This window comes from Benincasa hispida, chromosome 8 (genome assembly GCF_009727055.1).
Source record: "Benincasa hispida cultivar B227 chromosome 8, ASM972705v1, whole genome shotgun sequence".
In the NCBI taxonomy this organism is placed as follows: Eukaryota; Viridiplantae; Streptophyta; class Magnoliopsida; order Cucurbitales; family Cucurbitaceae; genus Benincasa; species Benincasa hispida.
In genome coordinates, this window is record NC_052356.1 from 51,854,514 (window position 1) to 51,873,676 (window position 19,163).

The 19,163-nt window shown below is 30.7% G+C and overlaps 1 long non-coding RNA gene across 2 annotated transcripts; it reads right to left on the reverse strand.

The window, feature by feature from the left end:
• Positions 1-13,512: 13,512 nt before the first annotated feature.
• Positions 13,513-16,979, reverse strand: LOC120082541. 2 transcript variants are annotated; one of them, XR_005483208.1, is made up of 3 exons: positions 16,830-16,979; positions 15,958-16,320; positions 13,513-14,063 (listed from the first exon to the last, which is right to left on the reverse strand). It is a non-coding gene; the product is annotated as an uncharacterized LOC120082541 (long non-coding RNA). The 2 variants fall into 2 exon arrangements; XR_005483209.1 differs by having other exon boundaries at positions 16,834-16,958.
• Positions 16,980-19,163: the final 2,184 nt, after the last annotated feature.

The window sequence follows — 19,163 nt, forward strand, 5'->3', positions numbered from 1 at the left end:
GTTTAGGTGGATTTAGGGGGGAGGGATTCATTTCGACAATTTCAATGCATTTGTTGCTACTTTGTGGTTTTAATGGCGTTTAGGTGGAATTAGGTCACGTTTGTAGCTTGGAAGAGGGGGGATGTATATGTTGTAATTGTTTTCTAGATTATCTAGAAGCCTAATTGTGCACTTTAAAGGAACTTTGTTCTCGGCTTATTTGTAGGGATTCGAGAGTTGAGTTATATGCTTTTAGGACTATCGAATGACAAGTTTAGTCTTGAATGAAATTTAGGTAGATTTAGGGGGGGAAGAGATTTACTTTGACGCTTTCTATGCATTTGTTGTTAATTTGTGATTTTAATGGCGTTTAGGTGAAACTAGGACACGTCCGTAGCTTGGGGGAGGGGGATGTATATATTATAATTGTTATTTAGATTATCTAAAAGCCTAATTGTGTATTTTAAAGGAACTTTGTTTTTGGCTTATTTGTAGGGATTCGAGAGTTGAGTTATATGCTTTTAGGACTATCGAATGACGGGTTTAGTTTTGAAAGAAATTTAGGTGGATTCAAGGGGGAGGGATTCACTTCAACACTTTCTATGCATTTGTTACTATTTTATGGTTTTAATGGCGTTTAAGTGGAACTAGGACACATTCATAGCTTGTAGGAGGAGGGATGTATATGTTGTAATTGTTTTCTAGATAATCTAGAAGCCTAATTGTGTACTTTAAAGAAATTTTGTTCTTGGCTTATCTGTAGGGATCCAAGAGTTGAGTTATATGCTTTTAGGACTATCGAATGATGGGTTTAGTCTGAAATAAATTTAGGTGGATTTAGGGGGGAGGGATTCACTTTGATGTTTTCTATGCATTTGTTACTCTTTTGTTGTTTTAATGTCGTTTAGGTGGAACTCGGACACGTTCGTAGTTTGGGGGGAGGGGGGAGGGAATGTATATGTTGTAATTTCTTTTTAGATTATGTTGAAGCCTAATTGTGCACTTTAAAGGAACTTTGTTCTTGATTTATTTGTAGGGATCCGAGAATTTTTTTTATATGTTTTTAGGACTATCGAATGACGGGTTTAAACTTGAAAGAAATTTAGGTGGATTTAGAGGAGAGGGATTCACTTTGATGTTTTTTATGTATTTATTGTTACTTTCTAGGTTTAAATGGTGTTTAAGTGAAACTAAGACACGTTCGTAGCATGGGAGGGGGAAGGGAAGGGATGTATATGTTGTAATTGTGTTTTAGATTATCTTAAAACCTAATTGTGCACTTTAAAGGAACTTTGTTGTCGGCTTATTGGTAGGCATCCAATATTTGTGGAGGTTTAAGGGGCGTTTATCTATTTGTTTAAATGGATTTACAACATGCTCGTAGTGTGGGGGAGGGGTTCATGTCTTAATTATTATCATTTTACTCACATTTTAGATAGTAAAATGGTTGTTTGTGGTGTCCATGTTTTAATTATGAACATTGACGACATGTTTGTAGCTTGAGAGAGATCATTCCTCATAACCATCTTAAACATTTTGTTTAAGTCTTTGTGTGATTGTTAAGATCTTTTTGTGCATTTTTCTTTGTTGACTTTAAGAAATCTTTCATAATATTTGTTTTTCCTATTTCAGGTTGTTCGTGTAAATTCTTAAAGATCATTTTTTGGACATTGCGAGAAAATTTAGAGATAATTACTTAGTTTGGTTTAGTATCTCACTTATTTGGGCTTAGGGTATTTTGGCTTAAGGAATTAAACTTTTTTTTTTTTTGGGGGGGGTTGTGTTGGGAATTTGTAAGAAGCTAGAAAAGCTCAAATTTAATTGTATAACAGTTTTTGTTCGTAGAATTTTATAACTTGTGTATTGAATATTAGTCTTATTTTTAAATATATAAGCTTACTTTTATTATATTTTTCCCCATTTGATTTGTTTGAAGATTAATTTTTGTTTGTGCATAATTAGGTACTAAGAAAATAAAATTTTGGTTATTTAATTGTTACAAAAAATATATAAAATTATAAATAACTTATGCTAACGCAAATAAACGTTGGCAGAAATCTGTATGTTGAACTGAAATTTTTTGTTGTTTAGAAATATGCTTTTGCCAACGCAAATTGTATTTTGTTGGGAAAACACATATGCCGATGCAAACAATTTCATTGCAAAGATGGTATTTATGTACACAAAAATAGTTTTCATCGTGAGAAAATTCTTCCGACATAGATACGACGATGATAATGCCGACGCAAAAAAAATGTGTTGGCATAGCCTATCCCGACATTTTTGTTTTTTTTTTTTGTGTGGGGAAAGGTGAAAATTCTTGTAGTAAACCCGTCCTTCTTTCTTCTCTTCTAAATACCATCAACAAAACCATCAAAACTCGTAAAGCTTGGGCTTCTAATCTTGAATTCAAATTCTTGTTGATCCACGATTTCATTGATCAATTCCTCTCTCACGCTCCATCATGTTCTCTCTTATCCTTTATTTCGCTCTCACTCTCGCTCCTTCTCCAACTCTTCCTGATTAGTGGTCAAAACCAGGCACACTAGGTATTTCTCTCATTGGTTTAAGATTGCAGAGTAAGATTATTGTTATGTTCTTTTCGGGCTTCAATTCTTGAATTTGAGTTCTAGTTTATTCGCAGTTTCATTGTTGAATTATTCTCTTCCTCTCCATCACCCTCTCGCTCCTATTTGATCTCGTTGTTACTCCAACTCTAACTCTATGGCCAAAACTAGAGTCAGACGCTAACTATTTCTTGCTTTGGTTTAAAATTTTATATCATAAAAAAGATTTTGTTTTAAAATATATATATCAAGATTATTTTAAAAAGACAAATCAACAACAAAACACAAACTTAAATTAGATAAACTAAATTTAATATAATTAATATTTAGTAATTTTAAATCCTAGATTTGTTTTTTTTTTTTTTTTTTTTGGTATGGGGATTAAGTTTTATAAAATATAAATTTTTAATTACTAAATAAAATTTTAAAAAAATAAGTATAAAAAATAAGGAGGGAATCATAAAATTAATTAAAAATACAAAAGGGCATTATGGTAATCCATTCAAATTTCATTCGCATTAGAGATATAGAGTAAAATGGTTGGACCAATTTCTATTACACATTAGTAAACACCATCAAATGTTATTTGATTGCCATTACAACACATATATTTTATAATGCAATCCAATTACGACTGCAACCTAAATCTCAAATGGATAGGTAAACGCACCATAAGATCAATATATACCTACAATCTAATTTTGGACCAAAAATAAAATTTGTCTAAAAAATATTAAATAGAAAATGTTTATAAATCATATATGAAAATATATTTACAAATCCCATACGAAAATATATTTTCTAATACCCATCAAATTGGAGTGTGGGTATCACACAAATGCCCAACTTGCGAAGAAGATAAAAAAAGTTGTTTTCCTTAAAGCCTTCATAAAGATATCTCCAAGTTGCTCATTGGTAATGACAAGACATATAGCAATGGCGTCCTTTTGAATTGCATTGTGAATATAATGACATTGTACCTCGATGTATTTTGTGCTTTCATAAAAAAAAGGATGTTGAGCAATATGTAATACTGATCTACCCCAATACTCAGAGTAACACTTTAAGCCACTTGAGTTAAGATGTAAAAGAAATCATAGAGCGACACTCATTCTTGACTAATGAACGAGACACCATTTGCTACCCATTGATTTTCCAAAAGATAGAAGAACCACCAAGAAATAATACAAGCCATCCGATAGGAGATAGAAGAACTACCAAGAAATAATATAAGCCGTCCAATAAGAGAACGTCAAGTCAAGGGACAATTCTCTAATAAAAATCACACTAACCTGTTAGAGAGAGAATACAAATGAAACTAAGAAGAAATCTTGACCCACACAACTTTTCAAATAACGAATGGTACGAATAACAGAACCAACATTGACAATGGTTTGGAGGTGAGTTGATTTTGTAACTGTCCCTGCCCGCCAACATTAACAATGATTTCGACATTGGGAACTGATTAATTTGGGATTTAACATAGTGAAGAAGATTAGGAAAATTTATCAATTAGATTTAATTTTTATATATATGTTGTGGTGTGGGTTATTCCTAGATATGCTGGAGGATGGGCAAGTTTAACTTGTGTACAAATAAGTCCACCGACGCTTTCCTCAACTTCATCCCGGATTCTTAAATTGATTCAGTGTATTTAACGTTCATATATAAATGCTTTTTTTATATAGAATTTATTGTGTTTGAATAAAGAGAAATTTTCGCAAACAAAAAAAAAATGGTTAAACTATTTATAGAAATAGTATAATAATAATAATAATAAATAAATATGAATAGATATCGGTAGACTTCTATCAATTTCTCTCAACGATAGACTAGTATCAGTTTCTATCACTTGGATTTTTTTTTTACCGCCGCACAAAGAAAATATTTTGTTGCGAATGAACAAGATATTGAGAAATTGTCGATACGAAAAATCATAATTATTGATACGGGTCTTTTCCACATAATCCACATAAAAAGGGAATCTTTTGTTACAAAAGAAGATGTGGATTATTCAAGAATCGAAGTCGAGTTGCTTTATAAAAAAAAGATATCAATGAACTATCAGTTTCTATCATTAATATACATTGATAGACTTCTATCAGATTCTATTACTGATAGATTTCTATTAGTTTCTATTACTGATAGATACTGATAAACTTCTATCAGCATCTATAGTGATAGACGTGTATCAATTTCTATCACGGATAGACGTTGGTAAACTACTATCAGCGTCTATCTAAAGCAAAAAAGAAAAAAAAAACTAGCAACAACAAAATGATTATATATTCATAGGCATTGATAGTAGTCTATTACTATATATCAGTGATAGACAGTGATAGACTATTTATAATAGATAGTGATAACAGTGTTTATCATAACTATCTAAAAGCTATTACAATGTCTATCACAACTATCTAAAAGCAACAAAATTTTCATATTCAATAACAACATCTATTGTGTAGTTGATGACAACAAAATCATGAACAAAATCATTATCTATTGATAGACCATTGATAGCATGATAAATAGTGATAGACTACTATTGGTGTTTATCTGTGTATCTTCACTGTCTATCTATGATAGATATATCAGTGATCTGTAATAGTTAATGATAGTGTTTTATCACTTAGTCTATAATAGAAGGAGATTGTGTAAATATTTTTTCTTATTTTTCTATTTTTGAAAATCCCCATACATAAAATACTAATGGATTTTTACTTATCAAATAAGCACTTTCAAAAGAAAAATATTTGGGATTGCACCCTTTTTCTTTATAGCTCACTTAGTTGTCCAATTATGACCATTTAATTTTTTTTTCCCTTAAATTTTTTAATAATTTTTTTTATGTTCCTATACTTTTATTAAATAATCTTTTTATGTTCCTATACTTTTATTTTCTTAACAACAACAAAACAACAACAACAAGATGTAGGATACAATCCAAGATGCATGCTAATGTTGCTCCTTTATAAATGGTCAACAAATTATAATAGTTATAAAAAATTTATGAAAAAAATATATTTTGATCTCTAAGTTTTGGGTATAGTTTCTATTTGATCAATAGATATCAACAATTTGATTAATGAGATTTAAATTTTGTTTTAATTTGGTTTAAAGTTTCAAAATTTACACATCTAACATCGTTTTTTCTCTAAATACTTATTTTCAATTTTTTGACTTAATGTCTATTTTTCACTTTAACATTATTGTGATTAATTAAGTGTCACTATTTTCTTTATCAATATTAAAATTAAACTTAAAATTTTACTTTATAGTACTTTTAAATTATAAACCAATAATTATTACCACTAAAGGCAAAAAGAAGTATTTAATACAAAATTAAAAATTAAGGTTAAAAATGTAAGTCTTGAAATTTAGGGACCAAATTAAAACAAAACTCAAAACTTAAAAATTAAAATTGTAATATTTTGAAACTTAAGAACCAAATAAAAACTAGAGCAGGAACCCAATATCCAAGTATAACAATTTTCTCAAATCTTCTTGTTTATTTTATTTTTATTCTTTCTTTTTGAGTTCAACAACGTGTGTTGTTGGAGGATTCTATCATCTAACCTCTTGTTTTTTTTTTTCAAATAATCTCTTATGTGGTTTTAGTTCATATGGTTTCTCATTCTTGATTAACATTGGAATTTTTATTCTCAATTTTATCATTTTTTTCTTTGTGTTTCATTATATGCCCAATTTTGTACAATTCTCTTCCTTTAATTATATTCAGTTTTCTCTTATTTACAAGTTCCTTTCCCCTCTCTCTGTTTAATTTGTTGGCGTTTATAATTATATTCTTTTAGCACAATTTATGGGATTCAAACTTTTGACTTTTTTAATAATTAAAAAAAATTATCCAAACCATTAAGCAAAGTCAGGAGTGATTCTAGAGATATAAAACAACCCTGTGCTTCTTAGTACATCCACCCATGAGTCATAGAAATATGACAATTGTGGTTGAGCACCAAGAGGTGAGTGCATCGAAAGGACATGAGCCTAGATGCTCTCCTTGATGGAGCTTAATGATGCGTTGGTGTCCTCCCCCTCGACGCATTAATCAATTCAAGACTTACTTTGTTGCTCCCTTTGAACAATTAGTTAAAAGAAGGCCCAGTAATTTTGATTTCAATTTAGCGTATGATCAACTCCACACACGTTATATTGTACACCCTACTAGCTTTAGAACATGTGGGATATTGTTGGGGTTGATGCCCTAAATCTTGTGAGTTTTGTAGTTTGTAATTGTAATGTACAAATAATTTTATTTATTTAATAAAATATGAGATATTTTATTCAACATTTAGTAGCATTAATCCACAAACCAATAAACTAAAATCTATGGTTATCTTCTGTAGCTTAAATATGTATGTAGAAACATATAAGTGGATCATGTTTAAGTGATAATCTAAATAGTCTGTAGTAGATGGATAAGGCTGGGTACCTTATCTTGGTGACACTACGAATATGACCCCTTTGTAGATATTACAATTGTTGTAAAGTGTTACAAATAATTTGATCTGAACATTCATATAAAGGCATGTGAGTAGGGGTATTATATACAAAGTAGTTTGTATAAGACTGGACGAAGAAATGATTAGTTTCATTTTATAATGTCATTAATAATAGAGACTTACATTTCATCAGGATGACCATAGGTGACATGACCTGAATCATGAGTGAGTTGTGATCTCCTGCCTATGAAAGCAGTCCTTTGATTTGTATGGACGAGAGTGGCCAGATTGCCAACTCAATACGCCTACCATTTTGAGGATTCGTCTGATTGGGAAGTTGAGAACATAGCTACACAATGTAAAATTCACTCATTCCCTAATGTCGGTTTAAGTACATAAATTGCTTCCTTAAAGACTGATTGTGGGGCTTGAAAAATGTGGCACCACTCTCTCTCTTGGCCTGATAGGGGTTCAATCATAGTTGGACTATGACTTATTATTCATTAGAGGGATTAGTGGTATTTAAGGAGTTAGATGTAACTATAGAGGCAAAAGGATAATTTCGACCAAACTGTACCTACGAGTAAACTGTGAAGAGTCATTGTACTCTTGACTGGTTATATCCAATGGATACAGAAATATATCTTTCGTGCGAAGATTGCAGCTGTTGGTCTTTAATGGAGTGACCGACAGTTAATGGATGTTGAATAATTTAATTAAAGAAGTTTAATTAATTGTTCAAGTACCATTGAAGCTTCAATCTAGAGGTCCATAAGGTCTTCTTTCTAGCTCAATAAAGATTTTTCATAATTAATTTTAGATTAATTTGAATTGTTTAAATTAATTGAGGGAACTAATTATATGTGATATAATTAATATAATATATTTGATACACTATGATATAAAGTTTATTATGAGAGGAATTAAATACTTGAATTTGATTCAAATACTAACCATATGGATGAGATTCATATAATTATATTTAGTATAAATATGATTTATATTAAATACCATGCATTATATTGAAAGAAATAAAACTATAGGTTATATTGTATTTATACAATATAAGAACTATAGGTCATGTGTTATATTTGATATAACATATAGTTTAATATGTATTATATGATAACGTGGTTATCACGTATATATATTAAATAATTTATTAAAATTAAATTATTTTTAGGAAATTATTTTAGGAGGGAGTCAACTCCCTCCCCTTTCTCTCCCAATTAATCGTGCTAATGGGGCTCAGTTTTTATCGATCTATTTCATCTTCTTCACAAAGAGGGTCTCTTGGAATTCTACTGTTTGATCTCCCTAAAAAATTATCTTCTCAATATTCTCCCTCTCCTAAAACCCAGAGCCCACACCGCCTGAGAATTCTCATCCCCTACAGAGAATACAGAGGTCTCACTTGTGGTGGTGTTCACTTCTTTGGGATTGCAGTAATTTTGTTCGAGGTGATCGTAATTGTTCGTGACCTATCGAAAAGGAGGATTATCGTGAAGATTTTTGGCTCTAAGGGTTAAGCAACTGTTTTCTAACCCTTCTTCTTCTTTTGGAATGCATGTTGTAAATTTTCTTTTGATAGATAATTGTGTACTGTAAATTTTGATGTATGTGAAAATAATATTTGGGATCGATCCCGCTTACGCAGTGGATCTCACGGTTCCTTTAGATTCCACATTCCTTTAGGTATTTGGCAAAGGACCCTGAACATTGTTCACCTGATGCGTCATATCTACCATAATATTTATCAACACGGTCAGATATGACATCCTTAATCTTTTTTCCAAGTTGAAGTTCAATTTCAACTTTGAAAGACTTGAAATGACCAAAGATTGAGACTTCTCATGAATTCAATATAGGTACCCATATCTTGAAAAATTGTCTATGAATGTAATAAAATATTGTTGTCTATTCCAAGAAGTTGTTGGAATGGACCACAACTGTTTGTATGTATTAGGTCTAAGATGTCTGAGCATCTGTCGGTACCTAATTTTTTTTATGTTTGTCTATTTTTCCTTAATATATTCGACACAAGCGTCAAAGTTACTTAAATCAAGGGAATCAGGATTTGCATCTGACACAAGTGTCTAAATTCTCTGTTTAGAGATGTGACTTACACGCTTGTGCCATAACATAGTAAAATTCTGATTTAATTTACGCTTTGTACCACATGAATTAGATAATAGGATCTTGTTAAATAAAACAAAAGAATCAAGCATATATAGATTATCAATTAAAAAATCGGTACCAATAATCTTGGAATCTTGAAAAAGACTAACTTTATTATTTTCAAAAACAAAGAAAAACCAAAATTGTCCAAATCGAAAATAGTAACTAAATTCTGTCAAAATGACGATACAACAAAAGTCTCATTTAGATCCAAATAATAACCAATTTTTAAATGTAATCTAAAATTCTCAATAGCTTCAATTGGAAATGGATTGCTATCGTCCACATAGTTGAATCTTTCAGCATCACTTCACGATCAACTCCACAGAAAATCCTACATTGATATAATTATGTGAGTAGTAGCACCTGAATCTACCCACCAAGTATCTGTAGCCATAAAAGCTAAATTAACTTCAGAACAAAACAAAGTAAGAAGGTTACTCTTCTTTACACGTCATTTGGCGTATTTAGGACAATCTTTCTTGAAGTAATATTCTTTTTTTGTAGAAAAAATAAGGATTTTCAATAACCTATTTCTTTCTCTTATTTTGGTGAGATGTCCCTTCTATAGTACTCATAGATTTCCTTGTCTTGTTATCACAAGAGTCAGTTGCCAAATGAGCACCTTCTGCTCTTTCACTCTCAATCCTATCTTCTTTTTGCACATATTGTGAGATAAGCTCATCAATACTCAATTTATTCTTCTGAGTATTATAACTTATCTTAAACTGAGTAAATTGTGCGAGAAGAGAGATAAGTACCAGATACACGAGTAAATTTTCATTTATCTCCATATCAAGTGCCTTTAATTTGCCTGCAAGATTGAACATTTCCACAATGTACTCCCTTATGTTTCCATTGCTCTTATACCTTATAGAAGTTAAAGAAGTCAAAAGACTACTTGCTTTCCTTTTTTCATTTTTAACAAAATATTTCTCAATTTGAGCAAAAACTTACTGGCATTTTCATTTTCGGTGATAGAGCCCCGAAAAGACTCTAGAATGGAGTGCCTAATGATCATCAGACACATGCGATTTGACTATTCCCACTTCTCTATATTAGTTGTATTTGGTTGTTCCTCAGTAGAAGTAGGTTTATCAAACGTTAATGCAAGGTCCAAATCTATACACTTGAGAAGAATCTCTAGGCTTTCCTTCCAAATCATGAAGTTCGTTCCATTCAACTTAGGGATTGTACTCAAATTTTCAGATATTTGAGTAAGACCAATGAAAACAATAAACAACAAAACATATAATAACAATTAAAATATAACAAAATAATTTTACATATTTGGTGGACCTCTTTAACAAGATAACTAGCACAACATTGATGTCCAGCCTTTGGGCAAAAACACCAATGATAAATGATAGTAATCAAAGTACTGACAATAAACTTTGCCAAAAACTAACCTTTCTTTGGACCCACTATTTTCCACGAGAGCAATCATTGTAATTGTGACATACTCATTACCACATGCATACCCGCAATCTACCAAATAATTACCTTCCTTTGGACAAATAATTATCCGCATAAATTCATGAATATGCACATCTTATATTTCATAATTAAATTAATCCAGATAATCGAGACTACTTTGGTAACATATTATTTTGACCAATTCAATCCAAAATATATGATGCAATAATATAAAAATATTATTGTACAAAAATAATAGTAGAAAAACACCATATAGTCTTTACCAAAATTGACCCAAAATATCAATCAAATTTAATCTTGAACCCACAACATGTTTGATCAAATTTAAACTTGAATCCACAACGTGATTAATCAAATTTAAACTTTAATTCATAATATGATTAATCTAATTTTAAAAAGAATCATCAATCAAACTTTAAATTCAAATTCACATAATCAATTAAGCTTAAATTTACAACCTGGTCAATTAAGCTTGAATTTACAATATTATAAAGCAAATTAAAAACTTAGATGCACAAAATTTATGGATTTTAAATTTACAAAAAAAAAAAAAAAAAAAAAATCAATTTAAAAACTAAATTGAAATTTACTCAAAACCATCGCCATAATAAATATAAAAAGAAAAAAGAAAAATCCTTCAATCGGTGAACCCACTCTAACTGGTAAAACAAATTACCTTCAACCAAGACCCATCGTCGGCAACATCTTCGACTGAAACCCATCACCGGCAATTGAATTACCGGATTCTATTACCTATTGAACCAATGGTTTTCGTGCTGTGAGGATCATGCCGTGTGTTCGTGCACAACAAGGATTTCAATTTTTTTTAATTCTTTAATCAACTTTAAAAAAAATCAAAATTGAATCACAATATCAATAGAAACGAACATAAATCAACAATTCAACATGAAATTCATATTCTAATACCACTTGTTAATATAATTAGTTTAAATCTACATTGAATAGATTAACTCTATGATCATTCATGTCAAAATTGCCAAGAATAATTAACATACTGGATTCCATTAAGAGATCGATGGTAGCTTCAAGATGACTATTGTCTTCCTCAACCAAAACTCTGAATACCCTTAGTAGATCTCTTCCTAGATGAAATTCGAGAAAAACTAAGTACTTATTGTTTTGGTATATTAAGGACCATAGTCCTAAACTCTCTATATACTAATTCAATTAGAGTTCCCACTAAATCCTAATTAACTAGGAATAGACTTCTATCCATTTAATCCATACTCAATTAGGAATCTAAAGCCTTAATTATTTAAAACACATGATAGGGCCCAATATAATAAAATAAATAAAATAGTAATCCATATATATAGTTCATACTTTAATTATACGTATTATTATTTAAATATATCTAACATTATTGACTATCATAATTGATAGATATAAAATAACATAAGCATATAAGTCATAGTCTCTAATTATTTAGAGAGTCTATGGATGATACTTCATATATTATTGATAGAGACTACTCATATCATAAGATAAAAGGCTCTATTATTGATACATTGATATTTCTAGTGGAAAGGATTAGCAAAGTGGAATTGAGAAGAAAATGGTGGAAAGATATTTGTGTAGGGAAAGGGAGCAAGAAGATCGGATATTTTTAAAGGCCCTCTTGAAGATAAGATATTTATATAGTGTGTTTTGATTGGAAAATTGGATGGGAATGCTTTGAAAATTCAGAGTATGCGAATACCTTTTCATATGTCAACTTGCGTTGTTGGACTTGTTTTGATTCAACACGGGGAGCCACTAATTTTCTTGCCAATCTTTTTCATAAGAAAAAATTATTTTAAATGGTAAAACTGTTAAAAATATTTATAAGATGTAGCAAAATTTTAGAATTATCAATGATAGACATTGATAGACGTCTATCAATATCTATCAGCATCTTTTATTGATAATTCTAAAATATTACGATATTTTGTAAATATTTTGGTTTATTTTTTTATATTTGAAAACAATCCTTCAACAAGGACAAATTGCCCCTAAAGATTTTAGCCTTTTTTTGTAGTTTTTTCACTTGTTTTTTGGGATAAGTTTGAAATGGCTTTGACCGTATTATCCTTTAACTCAAAATTAGAGTTAGATTTATGTATTACATGAATTATTTGGTGTGTTTACGTATTTGTAGAGATGACATTTTCTTTTCTGGTTGGGACATGTTGAGACTTTGTAGTGGCCGAAATTAATATAAATAGAAAAAGAAACAATTAAATTCATTAGGAATAGGATGTTTTGATTATTATCCAGAAGAAAATAATTGAAGATGCTTTTGGTTTGGAGGTGATGTTGATCTTGTAGCTGCCACTGCCCACCGACATTGAGAATGACTTTCAACATTGGGTATTGATTAAGAAAAATAGTTAGGTACATCTCGGATAGCACCTATCTTTCGGCGTCCCACTAAATTATCCAATCATAGCTTGTCATATGAAAAATTTTATTTTTTCCCATTTTGAAATATTTTAATATCTTTTTTATGTGAGTGATGAGAAGGGATACACAAAAATGGGTGCATCTAAGTATTACGTATTAATTAATATGAAATTTAATGCAGTGAAGAAGATTATGAAAATTATTTTTTAATACATCAAGTGTGGAGAATAAGAGATAGAAACTTCCATCTGGAGACGAACGTCATGCTAATTAATTATAGCCCACTTTGCTAAGATTAGAAAAATTTATCATTTTGATTGTGGGCACGTTTAACTTGTCTACATTCAATTCCACATACGTCTTTCTTCGTCTTTCAGCCAGAACTCTTGCATGTGTATTTTTTTTTTTTAGTATTTAACCTAACCTATTGCTTCTTAGTGATCAACATAAGATTATATGTCACATATCAAATGTTAATAAAAAGCATCAATCATAAAATCCACAAGTGTTCGATAATATAATCATAATCTTACAAGAACGGAATTGAATCAAGCAAATACATCAGTGTTCGATTCGAAAAAACTCTCCAGTACATGAAACTAGAGAAAAATCCTAAAACCCAAGCCAGAAGAAGTTACCTTATCCCCATAATTGTTATGATGGACATCTAGGAACTTTTTAGATACATAAATAGACAAAAAAGATGGGGAACACAAAGAGAATCGTGTGGAGTTCGGTTAGAATTCGAGATCGATCAACCCTAAGCGACATATTTCTTATTTATAAAATTGTGATAGCACCGCAACACTAACAGAAACATTCGCATGTAGGAACTTTGGAGCACCACGACATTGCATCAAATTCGGTGCTTCTGGAAAAAGCGTCAGGCGCTAGTGTTGCTACATTGTACATTGCGCTTCCAGGGGCTTTTTGGTCATTTTAGCTTTCTCTTTCTCGATTGGTGCATTTAAGCTTCATTTTGGCCCTTCAGCTCCATTTCATTAGCAACGCCCTGTTTTACCTCTTAAGTGCTTGAAACCTATAAATTCATCAAATAAACATATAAAATCCAAGAACAATTCCGAATTAAGCAAAGTAAGATAATACATTTTCTATGCTACCAATTATCAAGTTTATCAGCAATATATTAATCAAATGTATTTTTATCAAGTATATCGGTCAAGTGTACCAACTTTATCTGCAGTATAAATGAGTTAATGATTGAAAAATTTATCAAGAGTTTAGTCAAGTGCATCATTATCAAATATATCAATCAAGCGTATCAAATTTCTCAAAATTATAAATGAGTGCATGATTAACAATTATATTAAGTATATCAGTAAGCACATAATTATCAAATATATTTAGTATATCAGTCAAATGTATTGATTATATATTAATAGTATTGTATCAAATGTATAATAGTAGTGAAGGTATTTGCGATATTTTACAACTTTCATTTGTAGAATGGACTTTATTTTTACCATTTTTGCAAACAACAAAAATTTAGACTATAGACTTTAAAATATTTTGTTTTGTTTGCAAGTGTCCTTAACAAAAAATGCTAAGATACTGTTTAGATTCTGGTGTAGGAAGGGAGGCGGCAACATGTTGGAGATCGAGCATTTCACCACATAGTTTACGAGGCTTGGCATTGACGAAATCTTTTATGATCGGAGGCTATGAAGTACAGATATTCATGTGAGGTAAAGAATCCGTATTAGATACATATCGAATACTGATATTTTCAGATACTTTCTAGTTACATATCTGACACACGATTTGACGTATCTATTTCTACGCGTACCTTTTTTAAAAGAAAAAAGACAAGTAGCTCATCTAATCTTTCCCAATCTAAAACTAGGCAACTTATTTAAAAAGCTCACTACTCGAGTCTAAAACTAAAATGAAAATAAAAAGTGAAAGACCAAACCCTAAAATCATTTAATCTTCATCTTCACATTTGATTTTCCACAAAATCCACCAAAATATAAACCATTTGGATATCTTTAACAATTCAATGAATAAGTTTTTCGTTTATCTTCATACTTCTCCCTCTAATCTCCCTCTTCTTCTTTGTAATATGAGACACTTTTCTATTGCATTTTATTAACTATTGTACTTCAACATCTTAGATGTTTTTTTTAATTGTATTTTAGTGTTTGTATTCTATTTTATGCTATTGTTATTTAATTTGTATGCTAAATTTATCTATATCATAGATTTTTTTAAGAGAAAAAAAATGTATCTTCAATGTATTAGTATCCTCGTTTTTTTAGAAATATATATATTAAAAAAATGACGTATCCTTAGACGTATCGGTATCTTAGTTTTTTAGAAATTGACGAATCGCCGTATCCGATCGTATCCGTATCGTGTAACCATATCTGTGTATGTGCTTCATAGATTGGGGGGGGAAATATCTTTTATTTTCTTTTATTTATTTTTTTTTAATGCTAATAAAATATTGATTGTTTTTGTTTTTAAACTTACTGAAATTTGATTTAAATTTTATATATTTTTAACTACAACATATTTATTATCTGATATGTGTGTTTGGGTCCATTAAAATTCAAAAAATAATTTTGCAATTTTCCTAATTTTAGAACTTTTTGCCATTTTTCGAAACAAATCTTTAAAATATGTTATTTCTCTTCAACACAAAATTGTTTCATTGTTAGCTCTAGAGTTAGAACGGAAAAGAGACAAAAATATTACTAATGGCATATTTTACGAAGTGCTAAAAAAGGGGGTCAAAAAGTTTTTTCGAACGTAATCACTTTAAAAGAATATATTTTAAATTTCAATTAAAATAGAATAGAATATAAGATATTAATAAAAATAAAATTGAACCACTCTCATCTACAACTCACTTAGGAGGCGTATGGCTTCCAAGTTGGGTTGGATTGTGTGGTTAAAAAAAACTCACTCACCGTTTGGTTCACCATTTTTCACCTCGTTATTCGCATCAACTCTTCCAATCACTTTCATCCTACAATAATTATCAACTCAACTCAACTTTACACGTGAATCTCCTTATTATATGCATCAAATATCACTAAACATTTAAATCAGTCAAGTTTAAAAGACAAACACAAGAATTGTGGGGCAGGCTTTTATTACAAGATTAGAGTTGCATGCGTCTTCTCCAACGACGACGCCCCAAAGGAAACTTACAGAAAATAGTGGCACACATAATATCTGACCACGAACTACATTTAAAAGCATCGTACCACGTACGGGAGATGGACAGATTCACACAAACAACCGTAGCAATCCCTTGAACAATAGATTTCCTGTCACGGATGGATCCAAAATTTCAAGATCGCAAGAGCGAAAAAGTTAAATAAGAAAATAAATATAAGTTTTTAGAAAGAAAATTCATAATATTACAACCCTGTAATTGTTTTAGATTTAGTTTCATGTGTGTGTTTTTTCATCATTAATTAGACCGTTAGAGGGTGAATAAATAAGATATCTACAAATTAATTTTTATAATTAACTTTTACTACAATAATATCAATATTATTAAAGATGTTTTCAAATATCGAAAAATAATCAAACTAATAGATGTCTATTTGTACATATCATTGATAGCAGTGACATTTTGTCATATTTGTAAATATTTTCAACGATTTTATCATTTAGAATAATTACCTATATTATTAAACTTCAATTTTTTATTTTGAAATTAAGTCTTTGACAATTTGAACCATACTACTATAAGAAAAATTAAATTTTAATTAAAAAGAAGAAACAAAATATTAGACAACTAGAATAGCTAAAAGCTAACATATATACATACATACATACAATCTTGTTGGAAATAAATTTGGGAGGTTGGAGAAAATTTGGAAGAGAGAATTGAGAAAGAGGCCACTTGTGTTATTGAGCACGTCTAATTTTTTTTGGCTTGATACAAATGGTAGGACATCCCTCCTATTTATACTAGTTGACACCCCTAAATCAATGGCTAGGATTTTGCCAACATATTATGATCTAATGGTTACAAATATCTCTATAAAATTTTCTTTACAATTACACTTTTTCTCATATTTTCTAGATTAATCTTCAATCTACTCTAAGTCTATCCTACAAATAATATCTCTAGAATATTTTAATACTTGATACTTTCTAAAAGCTGGGCTTTTGTTTTGGCTAGGCCCAAAATCAAATTTGTATTTCAACACCCCCTTTTAAATTTGATTTTATTACTCTCAACAAATCTCTTAATCTTATGAAGTCTTCTTTCTCATGAGGCTTAGTGAAAACGTAATTTACCTGACCAAAGTCTTAACATACTCTTGTTGCACATCCTTTCTTCCGATGCAGTCTCTAATATAATGATACCGCGTATCGATGTGCTTGCTCTGATTGTGAAAGACTGGGTTCTCCAAAGTAATTGTTGACTTGTTGTCTACGGAAATTTTGGTTGGCTCCTCTTGTAACAGTCCCAACTCCTATAATAGATTTCTTAGCCAAATTGCATGGCAAACACATGCGATAACAACCATATATCCTGCTTCACGTGCTAAGAGCATAACAATTGGTTGCTTCTTTGATATCCACATGAAGGTAGTGCCTCCCACAAAACCAATTGTACTCTTGGGGTCATCAACATTTCCACCCCAATCATTACCATTGTATCCCAAGAGCTTATAATTATCAGAAACATAATAGAATAGGCCATAGTTTATCATACCTTTGATGTATCGAAGAATTCTCTTTGTTGTTTTCAAGTTTGTAGTTATTAGTTTCTCTGTGAAGTGACTGATAACTCCAACTACATAGAGAATGTCAAGTTTTGCGTATGTTAAATACCACAAACTTTCACCAAGCTTTTAAAGAATGTTAGATCTACTCGTTCTCCTTCCTCGCAACGTGATAGTTGGATTCCACAATCCACGGGGTGTGTTGTTTGGATTAAAATCATTCATCTTGAACTTCTTGATTTACGTCCTTAGTAGTCTTCCTGTGTGATAAAAATGTATTTATCTTCTTACTTTACTTCAATGCCAAGGTAACAAGACATGAGTCCAATGTTGGTCATCTCAAACTCGTTCGTCACCTCTTCTTTTAACTCATTAAACATGCTTGGATTACTACGTATAAAAATCTAGTCATCTACATACAAGCATACAATCAATACATCATTATTTTGGACTTTGATGTAAAGTGTGTGCTCATATTGACACTTGATGAAATTTCTTTGGTGTAGATAATTGTCTATTCGAGCCTTCCAGGCTCTTGGAGCTTCCTTCAACCCATAGAGTACCTTTTTCAACTTCAAAACTTTCTCTTTTTTTCCTTCAACTTTATAGCCTTGAGGTTGCTTAATGTAGACTTCTTCCTCTAGGACTCCATTGAGGAAAGCATATTTCACATCAATTTGGGAGCAAATACTTCGTCATAGTCGACGCCGACTCTTTGACTATAACCTTTCGCCACTAGTCTTGCTTTGTATCTTTCAATTCCTCTTACATTCTTCTTGGCTATGTAAACATATTTTACACCAATCGCCTTGTAAGCTTTTGAAAGTGAGACTAGCTTCCAAGTGTCTTTCTTCTTGATTATATTAATCTCTTCCTCCATGGCGTTTTTCTATTTTGAATTCTCTATAGCTTCTTGAAAGTTCATGGGCTCACAATTGGAAAAAAGACAAAAGAAAGAAAGATGACCTTGGTTTTCAATTACCTCATAAATTTCTTGTAAGCTTCTGAACCATTTAAACTTGAGCTTAAGCTTCGTCCTCTTGAGAACTTGAAGTTTGTGATGCTAGTGGTTTAGAAGGCTCCTCTATTATTTGCACTATACTTGTTTGCTCCATGTCATTTTCTTCAAAGTAGGGCAAGAAGTTGTAGTCTTCATCATGTCTTCCCTAATTCCATTATCCTTCTTCATCGAATACTACATCTCGACTCAGGATTTTCTTTCCTGTATCTAGATTGTAGAGTTTGTAGCCTTTGGTATTTGAGCATATGAGCATATGAGCATAACCAATGAAGATATATGTCTCACTTTTGTCATCCAATTTGTGTCTTTTTTCATCTGGTGTATTCACATGAGTAATGCTCCCAAAGATTCTAAAATGGAAAATCTCAGGCTTCCTTCCACTCCATGCTTCTTGTGGCATTTTTCC